We start from the raw sequence: 27,814 nt of genomic DNA, 5'->3' as shown, positions 1-27,814 counted from the left end.
GACAATTAGAGATTAAACTTTTGGAATTTGGTATCATGAATTCCTATTCCTAGTAAGTCAAGTAGATGCTGCATGTAAAACACATTTAACAGGAATAATACTCCTCTCAAGGTCAGCAATACTAGATAACAGTGCACCCGGAAAGTATTCACAGCGCTTCACTTTTTCCACTTGTTATGTTACAGCCTTATTAGAAAATGGAATGAATGACAATGTAAAAATATGCATAAATATTTAACTTTGCAAATATATTTAAAAAAATTAAAAAAGTATTCACAGCCTTTGCTCAATACTCTGTTGATGCACCTTTGGCAAAAAGTATTTTTGAATATGACCCCACAAGCTTGGCACACCTATCTTTTTGCAGTTTCACCTACCCTTTTTGCCCATTCCTCTTTGCAGCACCTCTCAAGCGCCATCAAGTTGGATGAGAAGTGTTGGTTTTCATCCAAAATGTCTCTGTACGTTGCTGCATTCATTTTCCCCTTTATCCTGACAAGTCTCCCAGTTCCTGCCGCTGAAAAAACATCCCCACAGCATGATGTTGCCACCACCATGCTTCACTGGATGGTAATGGCCTGCTGATGAGCGGTGCCTGGTTTCCTCAAAACATGATGCCTGGCATTTATGCCAAAGAGTTCAATCTTTGCCTCATCAGACCAGAGAATTTTGATCCTCGTGGTCCGAGAGTCTTTCAGGTCAATTTTGGCAACATTTTAGTAAGAAATGGCCGTATACCATACAGGCCTGATTGGTGGATTGCTGCAGAGATGGCTGTCCTGGGTTCTTGGTCACCTCCCTGACTAGGCTCAGATGAATGCAGCAACATCCTGAATGAAAACCAATGCTTCCCATCCAACCTGACGGAGCTTGAGAGGTGCTGCAAAGAGGAATGGGCAATAAAGGATAGGTGAACCTGTTCATAGATAGGTGTGCCAAGCTTGTGGCATCGTATTCAAAAAGACTTGAGGCTGTAATTTCTGCCATAGGTTCATCAACAAAGTTTTGAGCAAAGTCTGTGAATAGTGAGGTGCATGTGATTTATTATTTTCTTTTATAAATTTGCAAAATAAAAATACTTTTCGCATTGTCATTATGGGCTATTGTGCTTAGAATCTTAAAGACAAAAAATATTTTGGAATAAGGCTGCAACATAACAAAATGTGGAAAAAGTGAAGCGCTATGAATACTTTCCGGATGCATTGTACATTTTACCCAAGTTCCATTGATAGTTGTCAACGATACAGAGTTAGGGTTAGTCAATCTTGGTCGATATCAGCACAAATCATGCATACTTTTATTATTTTGTAGCGTAGAATGTTTTACTCACACAGAGAAGTGTGGTAGGTATGAAAAACACTTAACTATTTATCAGTGACCGTCTGAAACGGGAAACATAATGCATTTATACACAACAATGTACGGTATTAGTATAAAATTATTGTTTCCAAAAATCCCTTTTGACGTTCAATTACACAGAATTATTTAAGAAAAAAGTTGCTAGTTCGATTCCAGCTTCTGCAATCCTAGTCACCGCCGTGGTGTCTTTGGGCAAGGCACTTTACGCACCTGCTCCCAGTGCCACCCACACTGGTTTAAATGTAGATAATGGATTTCACTATGTAAAGCACTTTAAGTCTCTAGAGAAAAAATGCTGTATAAATAGTATACTTTACAATGTAACACAAATGTAAATATAAGAATGTCAACATAAGATAAATAACTTCCATTGCAGGCAGATATTGGTAAAAAATAAAGTCAGTTGGGTAATAGAGGAGTGAGATGTGATGTTTGTTTTTTGCTGGACTTACAGATGAGAAGCTGCTACAAAAGTATTGATCCGTGTCACGCTAGGATCAATCCGATACCAATACATACTTTGGTATGAATACTATTGATATTTAGATCAATACGGCTATGGATACTGTTGACAAAAATGGTGACACACAACTACTGACCCAAATAGTTCTACATCACAAGCAGGGATGCACAAGAATGGACATTTAAAAACCATAACCGTTAATTTTCAGACCTTTGCAACCGATAACCAATAATGATAACTAATATTTATGTATATATATATTTACACAAATTAATTCAACTGTTCACACTTTTGCCCAAAATGTATACACTAACACAAAATATACTAATCTTTTGTAGGGATAGTGATAATGTCAACAGATATTTCTTTACCTAATTAACTATAATCTGAGAACAAATACACATCCCTCTATAATTGTGATCCATGCGTACAGTTAGCATCATTGGGTAGAACAAAAAAAAGGAATTTATTGATGATTCAACTTTTCAATTAATTCATTGATAGACATCAAGCAACTCAACATTCCTGAACAACATTTCATAAAATACAAAAACAGACTTAGCAGATACAAATGAATAGATCCAAGCCAATGCAATTCTGCATTGCAGTTAACAAGTGGAGTCACATTTTTTGTTGACTGACATAAATAAAACAGATACAATTATATTTTTAGTAATTGTTTAGACTTTTGATTATAAAGTAATACAGTAGGGCAATAAGTGCCTGCCCCTTAGAAAGGCATCACTTACTCATAGCAAAAAAAAGAAATCAGGGTTCAAATGATAAAGTAATTTTTTTTCCATTGAATAAATCATAAAATTTAAAGGCCTACTGAAATTAGCAGATCCATTCTATGTGTCATACTTGATCATTTTGCGATATTGCCATACTTTTGATGAAAGGATTTAGTAGAGAACAACGACGATAAAGGTCGCAACTTTTGGTCGCCGATTAAAAAAAGTCTTGCCTATACCGGAAGTAGCGTGACGTCACCAGAGGAAGGACTCCTCACATTTTACCATTGTTTACAATGCAGCGAGAGAGATTCTCACAGAGAAAGCGACGATTACCCCATTAATTTGAGCGAGGATGAAAGATTCGTGGATCAGGAAAGTGAGAGTGAAGGACTAGAGAGGCAGTGCAGGACGTATCTTTTTTCGCTCTGACCGTAACTTAAGTACAAGGGTTCATTGGATTCCACACTTTCTCCTTTTTCTATTGTGGATCACGGATTTGTATTTTAAACCACCTCGGATACTATATCCTCTTGAAAATTAGAGTCGAGAACGTAAAATGGACATTCACAGTGACTTTTATCTCCACGACAATACATCGGTGAAGCTCTTTAGCTACTGAGCTAACGTGATAGCATCGGGCTCAAATGCAGATAGAAACAAAATAAATAAATCCCTGACTGGAAGGATAGACAGAAGATTAACAATACTATTAAACCATGGACATGTAACTACACGGTTAATAATTCCCAGCCTGGCAAAGCTTAACAATGCTGTTGCTAACAACGCCATTGAAGCTAACTTAGCAACGGGACCTCACAGAGCTATGATAAAAACATTAGCGCTCCACCTACGCCAGCCCTCATCTGCTCATCAACACCCGTGCTCACCTGCGTTCCAGCGATCGACGGAAGGACGAAGGACTTCACCCGATCATCCGTGCGGTTGGCGGCTAGCGTCGGCTAGCGCGTCTGCTATCCAAGTAAGTCCTCCTGGTTGTGTTGCTACAGCCAGCCGCTAATACACCGATCCCACCTACAACTTTCTTCTTTGCAGTCTTCATTGTTCATTAAACAAATTGCAAACGATTCACCAACACAGATGTCCAGAATACTGTGGAATTTTGAGATGAAAACAGAGCTTTTTTGTATTGGATTCAATGGGGTACCAATACTTCCGGTTCAATGATTGACGTCACGCGCATACGTCATCATATATAGACGTTTTCAACCGGAAGTTTAGCGGGAAATTTAAAATTGCACTTTATAAGTTAACCCGGCCGTATAGGCATGTGTTGCAATGTTAAGATTTCATCATTGATGTATAAACTATCAGACTGCGTGGTCGGTAGTAGTGGGTTTCAGTAGGCCTTTAACTAACAGTTACCTTAATCATGAAGTTAAACACAAACAATGATTCATTTTGTCATCAAGTTCTTTCCCCCTAAGATATTTTTCTTACAAACTGCTGCCTCTCAAACACTTTCTAATCAGTCTTGTGGCTTTAAATTTGCTGCGGTCGCCGCTATTAACACCCGGTCTCGGCTTAGCAGCACAGGCAGCTTCCATAAATCTTCACGTTAGTGAATTTTAAGGTGACTTATCATATTTTATTGTGTTGAAGTTTATCTTTAACCCTTCCCGTTTAATTTCTTCAGAACACGCTTTGCAAACTACGAATGTCTTCTTCTGACACAGTAAAGAAAGCCAACACCGGTGACTGCTGCCTCATGATGCTTTTCTCTTCAGCCAAGTGAAGGACATCATAAATCATGACATCATAAATATGTGACCATAACGTAGGGGAGGAAAGGGTTTAAGGAGCCAGGAGGAAACACAAGCCACATCAGAGAGACCAACGACAAACAAAGACGATAAGCCTTTATCATTAGGTATGTCCGATAATATCGGACTGCCGATATCGGCCAATAAATGCTTTAAAATGTAATATCGGAAATTATCGGTATCGGTTTCATAAAGTAAAATTTATGACTTTTAAAAACGCCGCTGCACGGAGTGGTACACGGACGTAGGGAGAAGTACAGAGCGCCATTTTGCGTGCCGGCCCAATCACATAATATTTACGGCTTTTCACACACACAAGTGAATGCAATCCATACTTGGTCAACAGCCATACAGGTCACACTGAGGGTGGTCGTATAAACAACTTTAACACTGTTACAAATATGCGCCACACTGTGAACCCACACCAAACAAGAATGACAAACATTTCGGGAGAACATCCGCACCGTAACACAACCTAAACACAACAGAACAAATACCCAGAACCCCTTGCAGCACTAACTCTTCCGGGACGCTACAATATACACCCCCCCGCTACCCTCTAGCCCCCCACCTCAAGCCCGCCCCCCACCTCAACCTCCTCATGCTCTCTCAGGGAGAGCATGTCCCAAATTCCAAGCTGCTGTTTTGAGGCATGTTAAAAAAATAATGCACTTTGTGACTTCAATAATAAATATGGCAGTGCCATGTTGGCATTTTTTTTCCATAACTTGAGTTGATTTATTTTGGAAAACCTTGTTACATTGTTTAATGAATCCAGCGGGGCATTACAACAAAATTAGGGCATAATAATGTGTTAATTCCACGACTGTATATATCGGTATCGGTTGATATCGGAATCTGTAATTAAGAGTTGGACAATATCGGAATATCGGATATCAGCAAAAAAGCCATTATCGGACATCTCTATTTATCATTATCTAAATTATCCGCAGATAAGTATGGTGCATCCCCACATTAAATTGGTAAATGCTAATGTTTATGACAAACTCAGGAGGCATCATGTTCTATCTCCGGAAACTTTGAAACGAGAGATTGATTTAGGAAGAGCTACTTAGTTGCTTGCCTCCTTTTGCTCAGCCTTCTTTTCCAGCCGTCCACTCCATTAGCTACCTTTTATGCTCTTGAGAGTCTTTCGCGTCAGCCGAGTTCATTTTGGAGGAGCTGAACGACAGACGGCTTCTTGTGTTCCCCCAGGAGGCAGAAAACAGACGAACAGTGCAGCTCTCAGCACGCAGCTGAGAGAAAGCTTCCACTCCCGGAGTCCCGCAGCTCTGTAACACTCTAACGTTCTCACAAGCGCATTTCACATGCGGGAGTTTCATTGGCACCGGACTGAGATCCATTAAAAGCAGTCTCCTCTTTAACTTGATTTGTATTCTTACTTGTGGACTCGGTTATGTTCAAACTGCGTGGCGACAAGAAAGTGATTGGAAAAAGAATCAGCTGACCCAGAACTGTCTTTAACACCTCGACTCCAGCAACTGAGCTGACTGAAACGCTGACTCCACTTTGCACTTGTCATATTCTGTTCAGTTAAAACAAGCTCTGATGCGCCTGCTCTTCTAGTATATGCTGGATGCGTACCAAAAACCCTCAGGTTTCTGGACTGCCGCTCTACCATTTGAGCCACGCCGGCCGATATAATAAAACAGTGACTTTCAATGTCCGTTCACTGCAAAAACTGAAATCTATGTAAGATTAAATATCTCAAATAGGGGTGATATTTGCTTATTTTCTGTCTGATAAGATAATTCTTCTCACTAAGCAGATTTTATGTTAGACGTTTTACTTGTTTTAAGGGTTTTGGTCGTAAATGATCTCAGTAAGATATTACAGCTTGTTGCTGAGATTTTATGACCTATATTGAGTAAAACATGCTTGAAACTAGAATATCAACTGTTGCAAAGCTGTGTCATTAACACTCACAAGTAATCATTTTTTATTTCAAGCATGAAAAAAAAAATCATGACTTTGACACAATTGTGTCTCATATTAAAACAGATGACAGCCAAATGGACTTTGCAGTTTAATTTTCAATGAAACAATAGAAAATACGTACTCATATAGTAGTACAGTTATTAGTGAGAATGTACTTATTTTAAGGTATTTTTGGGTTCATTGAGGTTAGCTAATTTTACTTGTTTTGGAAAGTCTTGACAAGCCAATTTTTCTTATTCTATTGGCAGAAAATTTTGCTTAGTTCAATTAAAATAACCCTAATTTTTTTTTTTTTCTTTCTTGTTTTTAAACACTGACTTTTTGCAGTGTTCTCACTGGGATGTCGACTGTTGGGATGTTCGTATCTTTCAGAGTAAAACTCACTCCTCAGGTAAAAAACTGCTTCCTAGGGATGTTGCAATGGTCCTATGCTGCATATTACTGTATTTTTCGGACCATAGGGCGCACCGGATAAAAAGTTGCACTGCCGATGAGGGTGTCTATTCAATAATAATAATAATAATAATGGATTCGATTTTATATTGCGCTTTTCTATTATTAGATACCCAAAGAGCTCACAGAGAAGTGGGAACCCATCATTCATTCACACCTGGTGGTGGTAAGCTACATTTGTAACCACAGCTGCCCTGGGGTAGACTGAAGGAAGCGAGGCTGCCAGTTTGCGCCTACGGCCCCTCCGACCACCACTTATCATTCATTCATCATTCATTCACCAGTGTGAGTGGCACCGGGGGCAAGGGTGAAGTGTCCCTCCCAAGGACACGATGGCAGCGATTTAGATGTCAAGAGGCGGGGAGCGAACCTGCAACCCTCAGGTTTCTGGCACGGCCGCTGTACCCACTACTCCATACCGCCCCTATTCAGGTCTTTTTTCATACAAAAGGCGCACCGGATTTAACCTGACTCTCGCCAGATCCTTGTAGTTCGCTGAACTCCACACAAGGATCTGGGACTTCTCAAGAGGAGATGTATTTCAGAAGGCGGGGCCTTTTAAAAAAAAAAAATAAATCACTGTATGTTGGCCCTGCGATGAGGTGGCGACTTGTCCAGGGTGTATCCCGCCTTCCGCTCGATTGTAGCTGAGATAGGCTCCAGCGCCCCCCGCGACCCCGAAGGGAATAAGCGGTAGGAAATGGATGGATGGACTGTATGTGATTGGATAAACCACTTGTCCGTTACATCCAAATCAACCAGTGACGCCGATGAGAGCAACGCTGGGAAATCCAAAACAGAACAGCCGACATATTGGATAACGACAGAGCGAAAAGTTAGAGAACTTTTACTGAAACAACGCAGCAATGTCAGACGATCGATGTCGTTTGTGCAAAGAAAATATGTCAGCGCAGGACTCCTCGCTGCGCGCCGCCATTGTTGTTTGAATCAAATAGTCGCTTCGGCGCTACGTCACATCTATGAAATCCCGCCCGGCAATCCTGATTGGTTCATTCATTTTTGCTATCTTGAAGGAGTCTGCATTGCCTTCAAACCCAGATCCTTGTGTGGAGCTCAGCGAACTACAAGGATCTGGCGAGAGTCAGGTTACACCGGACTATGTGTACCTACTCAGTGGCCTAGTGGTTAGAGTGTCCGCCCTGAGATCGGTAGGTTGTGAGTTCAAACCCCGGCCGGGTCATACCAAAGACTATAAAAATGGGACCCATTACCTCCCTGCTTGGCACTCAGCATCAAGGGTTGGAATTGGGGGTTAAAATCATCAAAAATTGTTCCCGGGCGCGGCTACGCTGCTGCCCACTGCTCCCCTCACCTCCCAGGGGGTGATCAAGGGGATGGGTCAAATGCAGAGGACAAATTTCACCACACCTAGTGTGTGTGTGACAATCATTGGTACTTTAACTTTAATTATAAAGCACATTAAAGGGGTCATATTAGAGATGTCCGATAATATCGGGCTGCCGATATTATCGGCCGATAAATGATTTAAAATGTAACATCGGAAATTATCGGTTTCAAAAAGTAAAATGTATGACTTTTTAAAACGCCGCTGTGTACACGGACGTAGGGAGAAGTACAGAGCGCCAATAAACCTTAAAGGCACTGCCTTTGCGTGCCGGCCCAATCACATAATACCTACGGCTTTTCACACACACAAGTGAATGCATGCATACTTGGTCAACAGCCATACAGGTCACACTGAGGGTGACGTATAAACAACTTTAACACTGTTACAAATATGCGCCACACTGTGAATCCACACCAAACAAGAATGACAAACACATTTCAGGAGAACATCCGCACCGTAACAACATAAACACAACAGAACAAATACCGTATTTTTCGGACTATAAGTCGCAGTTTTTTTTCATAGTTTGGCCGTGGGTGCGACGTATACTCCGGAGCGACTTATGTGTGAAATTATTAACACATTACCGTAAAATATCAAATCATATTATTTATTTTATTCGCGTGAGCGACGAAGCAAATGGCAGCCATCGTCACACACACGTCAGCAATCTTCACTCACACGCCAACCAATAAGAATTTGGCGGGGGCGGGTCATGGCAGAAGTGCATTGTGGGTTTTGGAATGCTAACTGCTATATGCTATACGCTACTGCCGGAGCTATTAAAATGGATCACATCAACGTTGGCGGTAACTTATAAAAAATGAGAAGGACTGAACTAAAATGGCACCGAAAAGGAAATCATATACTGCAGATTACAAGATGGACGTAGTGAAATATGCAGCAGAAAACGACGATCGAGCAGCAGAAAGAATGGACGCTAGCGGGGAATACCAGGAGCGACACCGGGGAGGAAGATTTCATGTTATTTAGCAAGCGGGAGTGACAGATTGTTTGGTGAACGTATAGCATGTTCTATATGTTATAGTTATTTGAATGACTCTTACCATAATATGTTACGTTAACATACCAGGCACGTTCTCAGTTGGTTATTTATGCGTCATATAACGTACACTTATTCAGCCTGTTGTTCACTATTCTTTATATATTTTAAATTGCCTTTCAAATGTCTATTCTTGGTGTTGGATTTTATCAAATACATTTTCCCCAAAAATGAGACTTATACTCCAGTGCGACGTATATATGTTTTTTTTCTTCTTTATTGTGCATTTTCAGCCGGCGCGACATATACTCCGGAGCGACGTATAGTCCGAAAAATACGGTATCCAGAACCCCTTGCAGCACTAACTCTTCCGGGACGCTACAATATACACCCCCGCCACCCCCCCAACCCCACCCACCTCAACCTCCTCATGCAGCATGTCCCAAATTCCAAGCTGCTGTTTTGAGGCATGTTAAAAAAATGATGCACTTTGTGACTTCAATAATAAATATGGCAGTGCCATGTTGGCATTTTTTTCCATAACTTGAATTGATTTATTTTGGAAAATATTGTTACATTGTTTAATGCATCCAGCGGGGCATCACAACAAAATTAGGCATAATAATGTGTTAATTCCACGACTGTATATATCGGTATCGGTTGATATCGGAATCGGTAATTAAGAGTTGGACAATATTGGAATATTGGATATCGGCAAAAAAGCCAATATCGGACATCTCTAGGTCATATGATTTTTTTCTAAATTTAAAACACTATCTTGTGGTCTACATAACATGTAATGGTGGTTCTTTGGTGAAAATGTTGCATCGATTATGTTTTACAGACCATTTTCAAGTAGCTTTCTTGAAAATGGGAAGACGTTGGGAAGGCTATGTCTCCCGGCTGGCCTGGGAACGCCTCAGGATCCCCCGGGAGGAGCTGGACGAAGTGGCTTGGGAGAGGGAAGTCTGGGCTTCCCTGCTTAGGCTGCTGCCCCCGCAACCCAACCTCGTATAAGCGGAAGAAGATGGATGGATGGATAGTTTAGTGGGGTAGAAAAGATGAATCCCCATTACTGGATTGTTAGCCTCCTCTTACTAGCAGTTTTTCACTATTTAGAATGCACATAAAAAGGAAAGATGTGTACTTGTCTCATATATAGATTGTGAATAATGGGCAAAATGTTTAAAAAAAAAAGTGTTCACCTTTGATCCTTTGCAATTAATTCACAATTACTTGATTCTAAAAAGTTAACTTGAATTTGTACCACAACTCTAAATTACCCAAACAATTATATATTGTTTAGTTAATAAGGTATTTTATACACTAACACCTTTATTGATGGTGATTGTATAATATTTGCTCAATAAAAAACTAATAATTAGTGTACAGGATGTCTGACCATACACATTATGTACAATTTAAATTGTTTCTAAATTAAGATAATCCATGTTGGACCTGCTTGACCTTTCTATTGAGGGGCTGTTTGTCCCTTTGACCTGCTAATGCAAACTTTATGAAGGCTTTAAGTGAACCATAAGTGGATTTCCAATCAATACCTGGCCTCACCCTTCCCACAAAGGTTTATCAGTGCAGATGCATTTGCAAGTTACAGCACTTACTGACCTTCTACACAAGGAATTTAAACATAACACGATAGTATGCTGATTGGTGGTCTGAAAATACTGCATGCACAGCATGTAATCCACATGGTTAACTTGAATACTGTATGTTTAAATGAAGCTCTTTATCGATGACTCAGCAGCTCTAGTATGGTTTTTGTGAATCTCCACAAGTAGGATCATAGGATCATCTTTTTTTTCCCCAAGATGGCGCCGCTGTAGTGGCTGCTGGTGGCAGGAGCTCTGTGCGCTTGTGGCATCCTTTTGTGTTCCTGGTGTTTCCCTCTTGTTTTCATGTGTTGTTTTTTTTGCCTTTTGGTCAGGACACCTTTGGGACTGTGCGACAAGGGGTGGCACTTTCGCGACTTCTGCTGTGCTTTTTTGTGGACTTCTGGATCTGCCTCCAGGGAGCCTTTTGGCCATGGAGACCAGCTGCTGGGTCTTTGCCACACCAGAGTCCGTTTGGACAGACTGGAGGAGATGCAGATGAAGAGACAGGGCTGCGGAGCTAGCGCTGAGCGCCGGGACTGACGGGCTTCACAGTGTCTTGGCTGAATAAGCAGGTATCGGACACCTCGGTCTCCTTGGACGCATCCTAGCTCATCCATGCGGACTGGACACTGGCCGAGAGTTGGTGGGCGGCCGAGGGTGGAGTCGGCTCTCTTGGTTGCTTTGTTGGGTCTGCTCCATTCTCTGGCCATGCTCCCTCCATCCCAGCAGACGATGGCGTGAAACACCGCAGAGGCCACCACAGTGTGTGTGGGTGTTGAAATTATGTTTTTGTTAGATTGCTTGTCTATGCATGCAATTGTGTGTGCGCAATATATAATAATGGTTGATTATTTTTTATTGTTTTGCTTTTGTGGCTGTGTTTAGAAGTGGCACTGCTGGATGCATCAGCTCTGCTCCTTTAATGTATTTTGTGTTCTTTGATGTTTCCCTCTTACACACATGTTTATGTGTGCTATGGCTATGAGGATGTGTTTCTTTGGCCTCAGTCTGGCCTCTTGTCTGGGCCCAGGCTTAGACTGAATTGTATTTTATTTATTTATTTTTTCTCTGAAGTGAACTAAAGAATTAAACACAAATCACTTCAATTTTCCAAGACTTGGATACAAAAATACATTTTGTAAAATACATGTTTCCTAGTTTTAAAGCTATAATGCACCAAACTAGTGGAACCAGTTTCAGTATAATGATGGGAATGCTGAAAAGGTAGCAGTAAGCATGCTTACACTAATAAATGTAACATGCTAGCTAGATAGCACCAAGTAACAAACAATGACTTTTAGTTTATACTTAATAAAATGGCAAAAATGTACATGCTAACAAGATAGCAACAAGTATCAATATCAATGACTTTTAGGTTCATACCTACAAAACTGGCTAAATTGCTATCATGTTAACATTTAGCTCATGTTAACTGTTAGCATGTCTAGCTCTAGCACACATGTAGTCACAATAAGAACAGAAAGCGCTAAATGTGCCAAATAAGTTTAGCTTTTTTACTTTAGAATCAGTTGAGAAATGTTTTAGTTGTTTACAGATAAAAAGTAAGTGGTAGACCATTAACATTGTTTATTTCTATGTGTTTTATTTCCTGTTTATTTCATAATGCTTTATAATGCTATTTACCCCATATCAAGATAATTGAACAGAGATGAGAAGAAAAAGGCGTTTATACCTTACATTAAAAGCAGCTTATCAGCATATTCCTATACTACAGGTGTAAAGATTGATTGATATATTGATTTATATTCCTTAAATTTCAAGTATATCGATCTGTGCTCTGCAAGTTTGCATCGGCCATTAATTGTTTTTTATGTGTTTCATTCATTCATATCTAACTCCCTTCCAAGAAATAACGGGAATTTTGGAAACTTCACCTATAGTGTCCTGTATCCACTATTTATTTCACAGTCGCACTGGTTGGTTTTTTTTTTGCTAAAAGGGTTATTGAATCGATTTCAACTCACTGAATCATTTATCATATCATTCTGAAAAAAAAAAAAGATTGTCCCTGAATCGTATTGTCAAACACAAATATCGAATCAAATCTTTGTTTTAAAAGAATCATTACACCCCTATTTTAGACCAACAAAATTTGCTAAAATATTAACAGTTAACATGCTAGCAAGGTATCAAAAAGTAACAATATCAACGGCTTTTAGCTTCATACCTACACAATTGGCTAAAATACTAACAGTTAACATGCTAGCAAGACAGCACCAAGGAACAATATCAATAAGTTTTAGGTCCATAACTACAAAAAGGAGCTGAAGATCTCACTGCTAATAAAGGCTGGCACTTGATACGTTTTCATGGGCAAAACAGACGTTCTGGCGATTGAAACCCCAAAGAATTAAAACTTTTAACAGTTAACATGTTAGCAAGGTATCACAACGTAACAATATCAATGGCTTTTATCTTCATACCTACAAAATTGGCGAACATGCTAGCAAGATAATGCCCAGTAAAATCTCTGACTATAACATCCATCCACTATAAAATCCATCTATAACTAAAATATCCATGACTTTTGGGTTTATACCAACATTTGCTAAAATACTAACAGTCAACATGCTAGCAAGACAGCACCAAGGAACAATATCAATGACTTTTAGGTTCATAACTACAAAAATTTGCTAAAATTTTAACAGTTAACATGCTAGCAAGGTATCAGCAAGTAACAATATCAATGGTTTTTAGTTTCATACCTACAAAATTGGCTAAATTAAAAACAGTTAAAATCCTAGCAAGATAGTGCCAAGTAAAAAACTATGACTATAACATCCATCGACTATAATATGGCGGCGCATCGCATGAGAATGCAGCGGCTCTGCTAACGCTCTTGGGAGTGTAGAGCGATTTGGCAAAAAACACCCGTCATTTCTGTCAATTTCATCGCTGGCTCAAAGCATGAACACTCTGTGATCACATGTGACCGACAGACAATTCTGGATGTGGATGGATCGGGTCGTTATAGACTGAAAGATGCATGTACGGTGGACCTCCTCGCTAGCATGGGAATACTTCGTGGGCTACATCGAGCGGCCTTTGTAGCAGCGGAGTCAAGTGCTAGCGGTGACCGCCAATGGAGACGACATAGGCGGTGCGAGCGGAAGCAGAAGCGGGGATGCCGAGCTGGGCTAACAACAAAGAGAAAAGCTAACCAAAGAAACGTGGAGTCTCCGGGTAAGAAGCCATTTAAACTAGAACTAGCCGGCGTCAGGCTGGATAATCCCTGCACACATAGCAATTCTCTTAGAATAAAACACAACTCACATAATGTTTTTTCTTTTGTGACCGTGTCAGAGGCAGACATACATTGTACCGAGGTAGCTAACTATGATGCGTTCAGTTTATCGCAACATCAAGCAAACAATCTGAATATCCCCGTCGTATCAATTCCTAGATATGGTCGAAACAATTTAAAGTGCAATACGCATAATAAACGCAACATTATTAATATTGCTACTTCGGATAATTTCAACAAACAATCCTCAAAACAGCCCACTACCTATAATATGGGCTTTTTAAACATAAGATCTTTATCTTCCAAAACGCTATTAGTTAATGAAGTCATTAGAGACAACAAACTTGACGTCGTTGGTCTCGCCGAGACCTGGCTCAAACCAGACGATTTTTTTGCGCTAAATGAAGCATCTCCTCCTAACTATACCAATACACATGTTGCCAGACCTCTTAAAAGGGGAGGGGGTGTCGCACTAATATACAATGAAAACTATAATCTTACACCTAACCTAAATAATAAATATAACTCGTTTGAGGTGCTCACCTTGAGGTTTGTCACACCGCTGCCTCTCCACCTGGCTGTCATCTACCGCCCCCCTGGGCCCTATTCGGACTTCATCAGTGAATTCTCAGAGTTTGTTGCCGATCTAGTGACGCACGCCGACAATATAATCATAATGGGGGACTTTAATATCCATATGAATACCCCATCGGACCCTCCATGCGTGGCGCTCCAGACTATAATTGATAGCTGTGGTCTTACACAAATAATAAATGAACCCACGCATCGCAACGGTAATACGATAGATCTAGTGCTTGTCAGGGGTGTCACCACCTCTAAAGTTACGATACTCCCGTACACTAAAGTAATGTCCGACCATTACCTTATAAAATTCGAAGTTCTGACTCATTGTCAACAAACTAATAATAATAATAATAACTACTATAGCACCCGCAACATTAATGCTGCCACAACGACGACTCTTACTGACCTACTGCCTTCGGTAATGGCACCATTCCCAAATTATGTGGGCTCTATTGATAACCTCACTAACAACTTTAATGACGCCCTGCGCGACACCATTGATATTGTAGCACCGCTAAAGCTAAAAAGGGCCCCTAAAAGGCGTACCCCATGGTTTACAGAAGAAACTAAAGCCCAGAAATGATCATGTAGAAAGCTGGAACGCAAATGGCGTGCGACTAAACTTGAGGTCTTCCATCAAGCATGGTGTGATAGTTTAAGAACTTATAAACGCATGCTTACCTCAGCTAAAGCTAAATATTACTCAAATCTCATCCACCTCAACAAAAATGATCCTAAATTTCTGTTTAGTACAGTAGCATCGCTAACCCAACAAGGGACTTCTCCCAGTAGCTCCACCCACTCAGCAGATGACTTTATGAATTTCTTTAATAAGAAAATTGAAGTCATTAGAAAAGAGATTAAAGACAATGCATCTCAGCTACAACTGGGTTCTATTAACACAAATACGACTGTATATACGACGGACACTGCCCTCCAAAATAGTTTCTCTCTTTGATGAAATAACATTGGAGGAATTGTCAAAATGTGTAAATGGGACAAAACAAACAACATGTTTACTTGACCCAATTCCTGGGAAACTTATCAAGGAGCTTTTTGTATTATTAGGTCCATCAGTATTAAATATTATAAACTTATCACTTTCCTCTGGCACTGTTCCCCTAGCATTCAAAAAAGCGGTTATTCATCCTCTACTCAAAAGACCTAACCTCGATCCTGATCTCCTGGTAAACTACCGGCCGGTGTCCCACCTTCCGTTTATCTCGAAAATCCTCGAAAAAATTGTAGCACAGCAGCTAAATGAACACTTAGCGTCTAACAATCTCTGTGAATCTTTTCAATCCGGTTTCAGGGCAAATCACTCTACGGAGACAGCCCTCGCAAAAATGACTAATGATCTATTGCTAACGATGGATTCTGATGCTTCATCTATGTTGCTGCTTCTTGATCTTAGCGCCGCTTTCGATACTGTTGATCATAATATTTTATTAGAGCGTATCAAAACGCGTATTGGGATGACAGACTTAGCCTTGTCTTGGTTTAACTCTTATCTTACTGACAGGATGCAGTGTGTCTCCCATAACAATGTGACCTCGGACTATGTTAAGGTAACGTGCGGAGTTCCCCAGGGTTCGGTTCTTGGCCCTGCACTCTTTAGTATTTACATGCTGCCGCTAGGTGACATCATACGCAAATACGGTGTTAGCTTTCACTGTTATGCTGATGACACCCAACTCTACATGCCCCTAAAGCTGACCAACACGCCGGATTGTAGTCAGCTGGAGGCGTGTCTTAATGAAATTAAACAATGGATGTCCGCTAACTTTTTGCAACTCAACGCTAAGAAAACGGAAATGCTGATTATCGGTCCTGCTCAACACCGACATCTATTTAAAAATACCACCTTAACATTTGACAACCAAACAATTAAACAAGGTGACTCTGTAAAGAATCTGGGTATTATCTTCGACCCAACTCTCTCGTTTGAGTCGCACATTAAGAGTGTTACTAAAACGGCCTTCTTTCATCTCCGTAATATCGCTAAAATTCGTCCCATTTTGTCCACAAGCGATGCTGAGACCATTATCCATGCGTTCGTTACATCTCGTCTCGATTACTGTAACGTTTTATTTTCGGGCCTCCCTATGTCTAGCATTAAAAGATTACAGATGGTACAAAATGCGGCTGCTAAACTTTTGACAAAAACAAGAAAGTTTGATCATATTAAGCCTATACTGGCTCACTTGCACTGGCTTCCTGTGCACCTAAGATGCGACTTTAAGGTTTTACTACTTACGTATAAAATACTACACGGTCAAGCTCCTGCCTATCTTGCCGATTGTATTGTACCATATGTCCCGGCAAGAAATCTGCGTTCAAAGAACTCCGGCTTATTAGTGATTCCCAGAGCCCAAAAAAAGTCTGCGGGCTATAGAGCGTTTTCTATTCGGGCTCCAATACTATGGAATGCCCTCCCGGTAAAAGTTAGAGATGCTACCTCAGTAGAAGCATTTAAGTCTCATCTTAAAACTAATTTGTATACTCTAGCCTTTAAATAGACTCCCTGTTTAGACCAGTTGATCTGCCGTTTTTTTCTTTTCTTTTCTTTTCTACTCTGCTCCAAACCCGGGGTGGACCGCTAGCCTGTTCATCAGATGGGGACATCTCATCGCTGCTGACCCGTCTCCACTCGGGATGGTTCCTGCTGGCCCCACTATGGACTGGACTCTCGCTGATGTGTTGGACTTTCACAATATTATGTCAGACCCACTCGACATCCATTGCTTTCGGTCTCCCCTAGAGGGGGGGGGGGGGTTACCCACATATGCGGTCCTCTCCAAGGTTTCTCATAGTCATTCACATTGACGTCCCACTGGGGTGAGTTTTCCTTGCCCGTATGTGGGCTCTGTACCGAGGATGTCGTTGTGGCTTGTACAGCCCTTTGAGACACTTGTGATTTAGGGCTATATAAATAAACATTGATTGATTGATTGATGGATTGATTGATATATGACTTAAAATATCCATGACTTGTGGGTTTATACCTACAACATTTGCTAAAATACTAACAGTCAACGTGCCAGCAAGACTGCACCCAAGGAACAATAGCAATGACTTTTAGGTTGATAACTACAAAAATTGACTATAACACTAACAGTTAACATGCTAGCAAGATATCGCTAATTCACAAACAATGACTTTTAGTTTATACCTAATAAATTGGCTGAAATATCAACAGTTAACATGCTAACAAGATAGCACCAAGTATCAATATAAATCCTTCCTTGTTGACTATTAGGATTCAAGATTGTTTATTGTCATATGCACAGTTAGACAGTTTGCCGTACAATGAAAATCTTACTTTGCTAGTCCACCCTTCAACAAGTCACACGGTACATAGCTAAAATAAAAATAAAAATGTTTATACACGGCACAGTAAGTAACATTACATTATTGCACATTCTGATTGACAGTCAACAGTATACATATGGAGGTGACCTTGGGTCACAGCAGCAGTTAAAAGTGTCTTTAAGTGATCAAAGGTGAAAAGTGTTTACAGTGATGGTTCACAGTTCGGGGGTGGTCATGGTAGCTGTCTTTTGTTCAGAAAGATAAAAGTAAAACGATAAAAGTAAAACGGGGGGAGGGGTAGCTAGCATTCACAAGCCTGATGGCCTGTGTGTAGAAACAGTTTGTCAGTCTCGTAGGATGCTAGTTAGCATGAAACATTAAGAACAGAAAGGGCTAAATGTCCTGAATAACTTGAGCTTTTTGACTTTGGAATCATTTTGAATCGGTTGAGAAATGTTTTAGTTGTTAGACAAAAAAGTGGCCAAAAAATAATTTAACATTGTTTATTTCTATTTATTTCACCTCCAGTTTATTTTCCTTGTAATGCTATACACCCCGCCACGTCAAGATAAATGAACAGAGATGAGAGGAAAAAGGTGTCAGTACTTTACATTAAAAACAGCTTATTAGCATCTTACCAGAACATTGAATCTGTGTGAATATCTTAAGAAGCTCATCGCTGCTGGTGGTTGTTTTCATGTAGGGGTCCCTGGGCGCCATGGGAAATAAACAAAGTGGGGGAAGTAGGGCGCAGTGTTCCCATAGAGGGATGCAATTAATTATAGGTCAGTATGAGCAGAGGCCATTGGGCACTTTTTGGAGGAATGTCCAATAATTGTGTGAATGCTCTAAAGCAGTGGTTCTTAACCTTGTAGGAGGTACCGAAACCTACCAGTTTCATATGCGCATTCACCGAACCCTTCTTTAGTGAAAAATAAAATGTTTTGTTTTTTTCAAATTCAAGAAAAAGTCATATGTTTTTTTACTGGTGCACAAAATGAACCGTGCATGAACATCACCTTGTTCAAAGAACAAAACCAACACAGTGCATGAACTCACAACAAATACACACCTCACACACATTACCATGAATTGATTAACGTGGACTCCGACTTAAACAAGTTGAAAAACGTATTCGGGTGTTACCATTTAGTGGTCAATTGTACGGAATATGTACTGTACTGTGTAAACTGTACTGTTTCATATAATGTATTCCCTTCCTTTGCAATCTACTAAATCTACTAATTCAATCAATCAATCAAAAAACCTGCAAATCAGATGGAAAATTAGAGGGAACATTGTTTGGGGGTCATCCATAATACGCCGATAGGGAGAAGTTTTTATTTACACGATAAGTCGGATGTGTCTTTACCTCCGTGGCGGAGACTCCACCGAACCCCTGAAGCCGACTCACCGAACCCCTAGGGTTCGATCGAACCCAGGTTAAGAACCACTGCTCTAAAGCATTCACACACATTGTTTTCTACACCAAAATTAATCCATTTATTAAACTTCTTCAACTTCTTCTCCAAATTTTGGCGCGCTCTACCTTCCACATTTTTCACCCGATTCAAACTGTTTCAACTTCAAACTGTTCAGCCTATTCGGGAATCGTGGGCTTTCCCTTGACAAATTCCGAAGATTCCCAGATTTCCCAGAATTCCAGGATTTCCAGGACATTTTTCCCATTCAAAATGAATTGGAAATTTTTCAAACTTCCATATTTTTCAACTGATTCACAACATTCCACTTTCAACACATTACTCCATCCTGGAAATGTAAACAATATTTTTTCCAAGTTCAAAAAAATTCCAGGATTTTCCAGAATTCCTGGTTTTCCAAAACCTTATTTCCACCCTTTCTTCTGGCGATTACTCCTCCCACATTTTTCAACGCATTTAAACCGTTCTACCGTCAAAACAGGACAAAAACAAAGTTATTTTTTTAACTGGAAAAATTCCTGATTTTCCTGAAATCCCAGGCATTCTGTAATACCATTTCTCAATTCAACATGTTACTACTTCAACATTTCTCGACCGATTTGAAAAATTCCGACACCAAACATTTGAACTCATACAGACCATTCAAGTTTTTTACCATTTTCAAAAAAATTCCCTCTTTTCCCGAAATTCCCACATTTTTGGGAAATTCCCATTGAAATCAATGGGACATTCTTCAAAGTTCCACAACTCCCACATTTTTCATCTGATTCAAATCATTCCAACTTCAAAATATCCAGCCTGTTTGGGAATTGTGTGCACTACTTCAACAATTCTAAACAAATTCCAGGATTTCAGTTCAACTTCAGCATTGGAGCAATCACACGCAATTCCTTCAGGAATTGCCTCATCTAGTTATCTAAATACCGTATTTTTCGGAGTATAAGTCGCTCCAGAGTATAAGTCGCACGGGCCGAAAATGCATAATAAAGAACGAAAAAAACATATATAAGTCGCACTGGAGTATAAGTCGCATTTTTTGGGGAAATGTATTTGATAAAACCCAACACCAAGAATAGACATTTGAAAAGCAATTTAAAATAAATAAAGAATAGTGAACAACAGACTGAAAAAGTGTACGTTATATGATGCATAAATAACCAACTGAGAACGTGCCTGGTATGTTAACGTAACATATTATGGTAAGAGTCATTCAAATAACTATAACATATAGAACATGCTATACGTTTACCAAACAATCTGTCACTCCTGATTGTTAAATCCGATGAAATCTTATACGTGTAGTCTCTTACGTGAATGAGCTAAATAATATTATTTGATATTTTACGGTAATGTGTTAATAATTTCACACATAAGTCGCTCCTGAGTATAAGTCGCACCCCCGGCCAAACTATGAAAAAAACTGCGACTTATAGTCCGAAAAATACGGTAATATCTTTTCGGGGAATGCCTAATTTGCTTTTGCTTGCAGATGTCATTTCAAAATATATAATGCTAATTTATTCTATTGTGTATAATAACTCCAGAAGGGATACACTATATATCAGTGGCGTGCCGTCACTAGAGGCAGGGGAGGCGGGGCCTCACCTGCCGTCATGGAAAGAAAAAAAATGTAAAAAGAAAAAAATAATAATTAAATTGTTATATGTATCCAGTGATTATACTAAAGTTATTTTCCATTTAACTTAACCAGTTTTAGATTATTTTTATTTTTATTTTCACATTTGCCGTTCAAATACTGAGAAGAGACGGTGCGGTGATCAGCAGCCAGTTGAGGCACGTCACAGATTTGTGCCTCAACATGGATTGTGCACAATGACTCGGCTAACTGCTGAGCTGCTGTGCAGTGAGACTGTATTGCTATATGAATTATATTGACGTCCCACTGGGGTGAGTTTTCCTTGCCCGTATGTGGGCTCTGTACCGAGGATGTCGTTGTGGCTTGTACAGCCCTTTGAGACACTTGTGATTTAGGGTTATATAAGTAAACATTGATTGATTGATTGATTGATATCAGCTAACTAAACTATGGCATAGTTTAGTTAGCTGAGGTATATAATGTACAGTGTATTTTGTCAAAAACTGTATGTGTGTAACATAATTCTTGTGCTGAGCATTCATAAATCTGCTGCAAAAGACTTACTGGTTGAGGCTCGCAGTAATCCGGCCTCCTGGTGGTAGAGGGCGGTAGTGATCCCAGAGATCATTCCTCGACCGCAGAAGAAAAAAAAAAAAAAAAAAAAGTTTGCAAGCGATTGTTTATTTCCTCTAGCCTGGACTTTTATTAAAAACATGGAGGATTACATATATAAAATAAAAGTTTTCTAAACTGGACTTTCAATCGAAGCAGGAGGTAATAATTAAAGGTAGACCAACACCGGAGCTAAAAGGTTTGCTTTTGACTTCGGGACAGAAGACCCGTTCTTTTCAAACGGCGTGGTACACACGCAAAGGCTGTCCAGCAAGAAAGGTAAGACCATAATAATGTTTTTTTTATTAAATGTGCTTTTTTGTGTGCTACAGTTGTGTAAAGAATGCTGGTATGAGCTTTTAAACATAACCCGTTAACTGCTGCCAATCACATGGTGAATAAGATACTATTTAGGGTTCATATGTTTGTAAATCTGACTGTGATGATGCAGTGCCTCACCAGACATTAACCTCACTGCACGCCACTGCTATATATACTGTTTTGGTTGTATATCACGTTCTATTAGTTTGAAGCCTGCAATGAGTATTGATCGGTTCATTTATAGCCACACAGTTGAGGCTCTTGCCCTTGCTCTTTTTCTTTAAGGTCTTTTGTGGTCAATACTATTTGAGGACATGTTAAACTTCATAAAGGTGTCACTGTAATCTGAATTTAATCGTGAAAAGTCTAATGCGGTGAAGATTGGATTTAGACAGCAGTGATTATCCATTTGTCCTCTTAAATTCTGCTAATAAAAAACATCTATAAAAGATCCTTCCATTCCAAGTTGTGTTTTCATTCGGGTCACATGTGAGTAGTCTATTCCAACAGATGTCAGGCTCTTGACTGTAAAACTGACATGCCCCAAATTCATATATCAGAATATATAAACACCGCTTAAGTTGTTCAACAGTCTGCGTTGTGGTATTTTAGGCTTCATATTGCACCACACATTTTCAATGGGAGACAGGTCTGGACTACAGGCAGGCCAGTCTAGTACCCGCACTCTTTCACTATGAAGCCACGCTCTTGTAACACGTGCAGAATGTGGCTTGGCATTGTCTCGCTGAAATAAGCAGGGGCGTCCATGAAAAAGACATTGCTTGGATTGCATCATATGTTGCTACAAAACCTGTATGTGACTTCACAGATGTGTAAGTTACCCATGCCTTGGGCACTAATACACCCCCATACCATCACAGATGCTGACTTTTGAACTTTGCGCCTATAACAGTCCGGATGGTTCTTTTCCTCTTTGGTCCGGAGGACACAACGTCCACAGTTTCCGAAAACAATTTCAACTGTAGACTCGTCAGACGACAGAACACTTTTCCACTTTGCATCAGACCATCTTAGATGAGCTCGGGCCCAGCGTAGCTGGTTCACCTGTGGGATGTTCCAAATAAGTGTTTGATGAGAATTCCTCAACTTGCTCAGTCTTTTTTGCCACTTGTGCCAGCTTTTTTGAAACATGTTGCAGGCTTCGAATTCCAAATTAGCTAATATTTGCAAAAAACAACAAAGTTTACCAGTTCGAACGTTAAGTATCTTGTCTTTGCAGTTTATTCAATTGAATATAAGTTGAAAAGGTTTTGCAAATCATTGTATTTTGTTTTTATTTATGATTTACACAACGTGCCAACTTCACTGGTTTTGGGTTTTGTAGAATAAATATTTGTTCATTTATTACATTATATATACAAACAAATTGTCCAGTCCCATGTTGATTGCATTAAAAACCTGAAAAATGAGCTAAGGTACACTTACTATAGATTTTTTTTAAATCTATCTTTGATCAAGCATGATGAATTATGAGTTAATTACTGACAACATTTGATTGGTCATGATTAAGTTAGGATTACAGTGACACTTTTGCTAATTTTAAAACATTTTCTATCTACCCCTTTAATGCACCCTATAATCCGGTGTGCCTTTTGTAAGAAAATAGACCTGACTAGACCCTCTCATCTGCGGTGCGCCTTATGGTCCGGAAAATACTGTATTCTTCCAATGATACATTAGGCAGGAACGATTTCTTTTTAAGAGAAGAAAATATTTTATTCTGTTAATTTAGTTTTTTCCACCAAATTATTGAACAATTTGTTTCCTATGTATTCATATTACACCAAAACCCGCTATCTAATTAAATTCTGCCTTGAGTCAAATATTATATGAAATATATGTTTAGATTGTCAATCATCAGGTGATATAATCCACAAAGATTGGATGGAAGCAAATCTGAAACATCTTCAACAAAAAAGAAGAGTCCAGTTGCCTCCATTCAACCGTTTGTAGATAGTATAAAACTCCTGTCACACAAATAAAACCAAGATTATTTTTTTCATGGAGTTGGCAAACCTTAAAGGCCTACTGAAATGATTGTTTTTTATTTAAACGGGAATAGCAGATCCATTCTATGTGTCATACTTGATCATTTCGCGATATTGCCATATTTTTGCTGAAAGGATTTAGTAGAGAAAATCGACGATAAAGTTTGCAACTTTTGCTCGCTGATAAAAAAAAAGCCTTGCCTGTACCGGAAGTAGCGTGACGTCACAGGAGCTAGTATTCCTCACAATTCCCCATTGTTTACAATGGAGCGAGAGAGATTCGGACCGAGAAAGTGATGATTACCCCATTAATTTGAGCGAGGATGAAAGATTCGTAGATGAGGAACGTTACAGTGAACGACTTGAGAGGCAGTGATGGACGTATCTTTTTTCGCTCTGACCGTAACTTAGGTACAAGCTGGCTCATTGGATTCCACACTCTCTCCTTTTTCTATTGTAGATCACAGATTTGTAATTTAAACCACCTCGGATACTATATCCTCTTGAAAATGAGAGTCGAGAACGCGAAATGGACATTCAGTGCCTTTTATCTCCACGACAATACATCGGCGAAATGCTTTAGCTACGAGCTAACGTGATAGCATCGTGCTTTAACTGCATATAGAAACAAAATAAATAAACCTCTGACTGGAAGGATAGATAGAAAATCAACAATACTATTAAACCGTGGACATGTAAATACACGGTTAATGCTTTCCAGGCTGGCGAAGGTTAACAATGCTGTGCTAACGACGCCATTGAAGCTAACTTAGCAACCAGACCTCACAGAACTATGTACTCTCTCCTTTTTCTATTGTGAATCACGGATTTTTATTTTAAACCACCTCGGATACTATATCCTCTTGAAAATGAGAGTTGAGCACGCGAAATGGACATTTAAAGTGACTTTTATCTCCAAGACAATACATCGGTGACACACTTAGCTACTGAGCTAGCGCGATAGCATCGTTCTCAAATGAAGAGAGAAACAAAATAAATAAACCTCTGACTGGAAGGATAGATAGAAAATCAACAATACTATTAAACCGTGGACATGTAAATACACGGTTAATGATTTCCAGGCTGGCGAAGGTTAACAATGCTGTGCTAACGACGCCATTGAAGCTAACTTAGCAACCAGACCTCACAGAACTATGTACTCTCTCCTTTTTCTATTGTGAATCACAGATTTGTATTTTAAACCACCTCGGATACTATATCCTCTTGAAAATGAGTCGATTACGCGAAATGGACATTTAAAGTGACTTTTATCTCCAAGACAATACATCGGTGACACACTTAGCTACTGAGCTAGCGCGATAGCATCGTTCTCAAATGAAGATAGAAACAAAATAAATAAACCTCTGACTGGAAGGATAGATAGAAAATCAACAATACTATTAAACCGTGGACATGTAAATACACGGTTAATGATTTCCAGGCTGGCGAAGGTTAACAATGCTGTGCTAACGACGCCATTGAAGCTAACTTAGCAACCAGACCTCACAGAACTATGTACTCTCTCCTTTTTCTATTGTGAATCACGGATTTGTATTTTAAACCACCTCGGATACTATATCCTCTTGAAAATGAGAGTCGAGCACCCGAAATGGACATTTAAAGTGACTTATCTCCAAGACAATACATCGGTGACACACTTAGCTACTGAGCTAGCGCGTAGCATCGTTCTCAAATGAAGATAGAAACCCATCAACAGCCGTGCTCACCTGCATTCCAGCTATCAACGGCACGACGAAGGACTTCATCCGTGGGTTTGGCGGCAAGCATCGGCTAGGCGTAGTAAGTAGTCCTTGTTGTGTTGCTGTAAGTATTGTAATGCCCCGCAGTGGAGAAGGAGTCACACAGACGAGGAAGCGCTGCTCAATCGCTTTATTAAAAAGCGGTAACTGGTTGTAGTTCAAAAAGTAACGCACACACATACACGAGCTGCTGTTAGCCAAAACTCACGCTCACACACACAAGTTCTCCGCCAACTCACTCGCGCATGCGCGTTCCCCAAACCCTTAAAGATAGTACACTAATGCAAATATCACAGATATTACAGTATTGTACTTAGCCGCTAAGACACCGATCGATCCCACCTACAACGTTTTTCTTTGCAGTCTCCATTGTTCATTAAACAAATTGCAAAAGATTCACCAACACAGATGTCCAGAATAATGTGGAATTTTGTCGAAGAAAACAAGAGGCTTTTCTATCGGGTCCGATGGGGTCCAACCACTTCCGTTGCTTTTGTGACGTCACGCGCATAAATCATATCCAAAGGAGTTTTTCAACCGGAAGTGTGGCGGGAATTTTAAAATTGCACTTTATAAGTTAACCCGGCCGTATTGGCATGTGTTGCAATGTTAAGATTTCATCATTGATATATAAACTATCAGACTACGTGGTTGGTAGTAGTGGGTTTCAGTAGGCCTTTAAGGTTAACACAGGCATGAATTCTGCGCAAAAAGTAGCAACTTTGGGGTAATATTTTTCATTGAAAACCAAATCCTAAGAAAAGTGTGGATAGTACAAAAATGAAGGTACTGATGTACATCTCCTGTGGCAACTGTACTTTACTGTACAAAATCATAACTAAGCTGCATCTCAGCAGAGATGTGGTGAGATGGAAAGTCCATATGCATGCATGAATACACAGTCGAATGCATAAATGTGTTTCAAAAACCAATAGCTCCATAAACATTCATGAGAGTTCATAGCCGCACTTGACTTTTCTGAGCCGTCTAGGTCAAGTTATCTACGCTGACTTCATCCGTTAGTGAAATTAACCGTAAGAAAATGTGGTCTGCAACTGCCATTCATGAAGAAAATAGCCCCTCAGCCTGCTGCTTTAGACCTCGCTGATTCCCACATCAAAGGGACATTTCCAGGGGGTGGAGTTAGAAAATACCAAACCCAGAAGCATGGAGTGTCGCCCTGCTACATGCCTGAAGTGGGGGCCTAGACCAATTAGGTCTTAATTGAGTGTCGGAGTGAAAGGGGGCCATTCAGCTGCACCCTCTTTCACCCTGTTAGCCAGAGACAAGCATGCTTTGTGACAAACGCAAACACGGATCTGGAGGCATTCCGCTCGCCCGACCCACTTATGGCAGACAAGGACCCGGCCAGAGGGCTAGCCTAGGTCACATCTCAAAAACATGTCCCTCACGTGCTGTGCCACAAAGAAGTGCATGATTTATGTTTCGCAAAGGATTGAGTTAATGGTTTGGATTGTGCGACGGATAAAGATAAGCATGTGGGGTTGACCAATGGAAGGGTTGCCAACTGTAGATTGAAAAAAATGGAATAGTCCTGCTTATAGCTAAAACAGGGCACACTTGTAAAACATTTGTACGCACGTACAACACTTAAGACCTTCAGTATATCAGTGTGTGGAATTAAATCATGGAATGGATTAAGCAAAGAAACCAAACAATGTACTAATATGATCCACTTCAACAAACTCTTCAAATTTAGTGTCTACAAAGTACAAAGAAGAATAACCATGATAAACATTCTGAATTAATTTAATCCATCCATTCATTTTCTAGATAATTAAGATTAAGATTAAAGTACCAATGATTGTCACACACACACTAGATGTGGTGAAATTTGTCCTCTGCATTTGACCCATCCCCTTGGGGAGCAGTGGGCAGCAGCGGCGCCGCGCCCGGGAATCATTTTGGTGATTTAACCTTACTCATCTCACCATATGAAGTATAACTTACTTCACTAATTATTTTTTATATATTTATTTGTATTGTTATTACTTATGGAGTATATTGTGAATAAATTGAGAACATGAAGTGAACAAAATTGTTAGCAACTGCTATGTAAAGGAAAAGGGGTAGAATTAAATAAGCTCTGCTTCTTCCTACTCCTTTTCGAACATGTTGAATAGAGAAACTGGAATTTGTGATGTATCATGTTG

General features: G+C 39.9%; 1 long non-coding RNA gene across 1 annotated transcript in view; it reads right to left on the bottom strand.

The window, feature by feature from the left end:
* The window catches only part of LOC133635266 (uncharacterized), a 72,904-nt gene that overhangs the window by 31,441 nt on the left and 13,649 nt on the right, over positions 1-27,814 (bottom strand). The window lies entirely within an intron of this gene.

The sequence above is a fragment of the Entelurus aequoreus genome, linkage group LG19 (genome assembly GCF_033978785.1).
Source record: "Entelurus aequoreus isolate RoL-2023_Sb linkage group LG19, RoL_Eaeq_v1.1, whole genome shotgun sequence".
Lineage (NCBI taxonomy): Eukaryota > Metazoa > Chordata > Actinopteri > Syngnathiformes > Syngnathidae > Entelurus > Entelurus aequoreus.
This window is presented reverse-complemented; position numbering and strand designations above follow the sequence as displayed.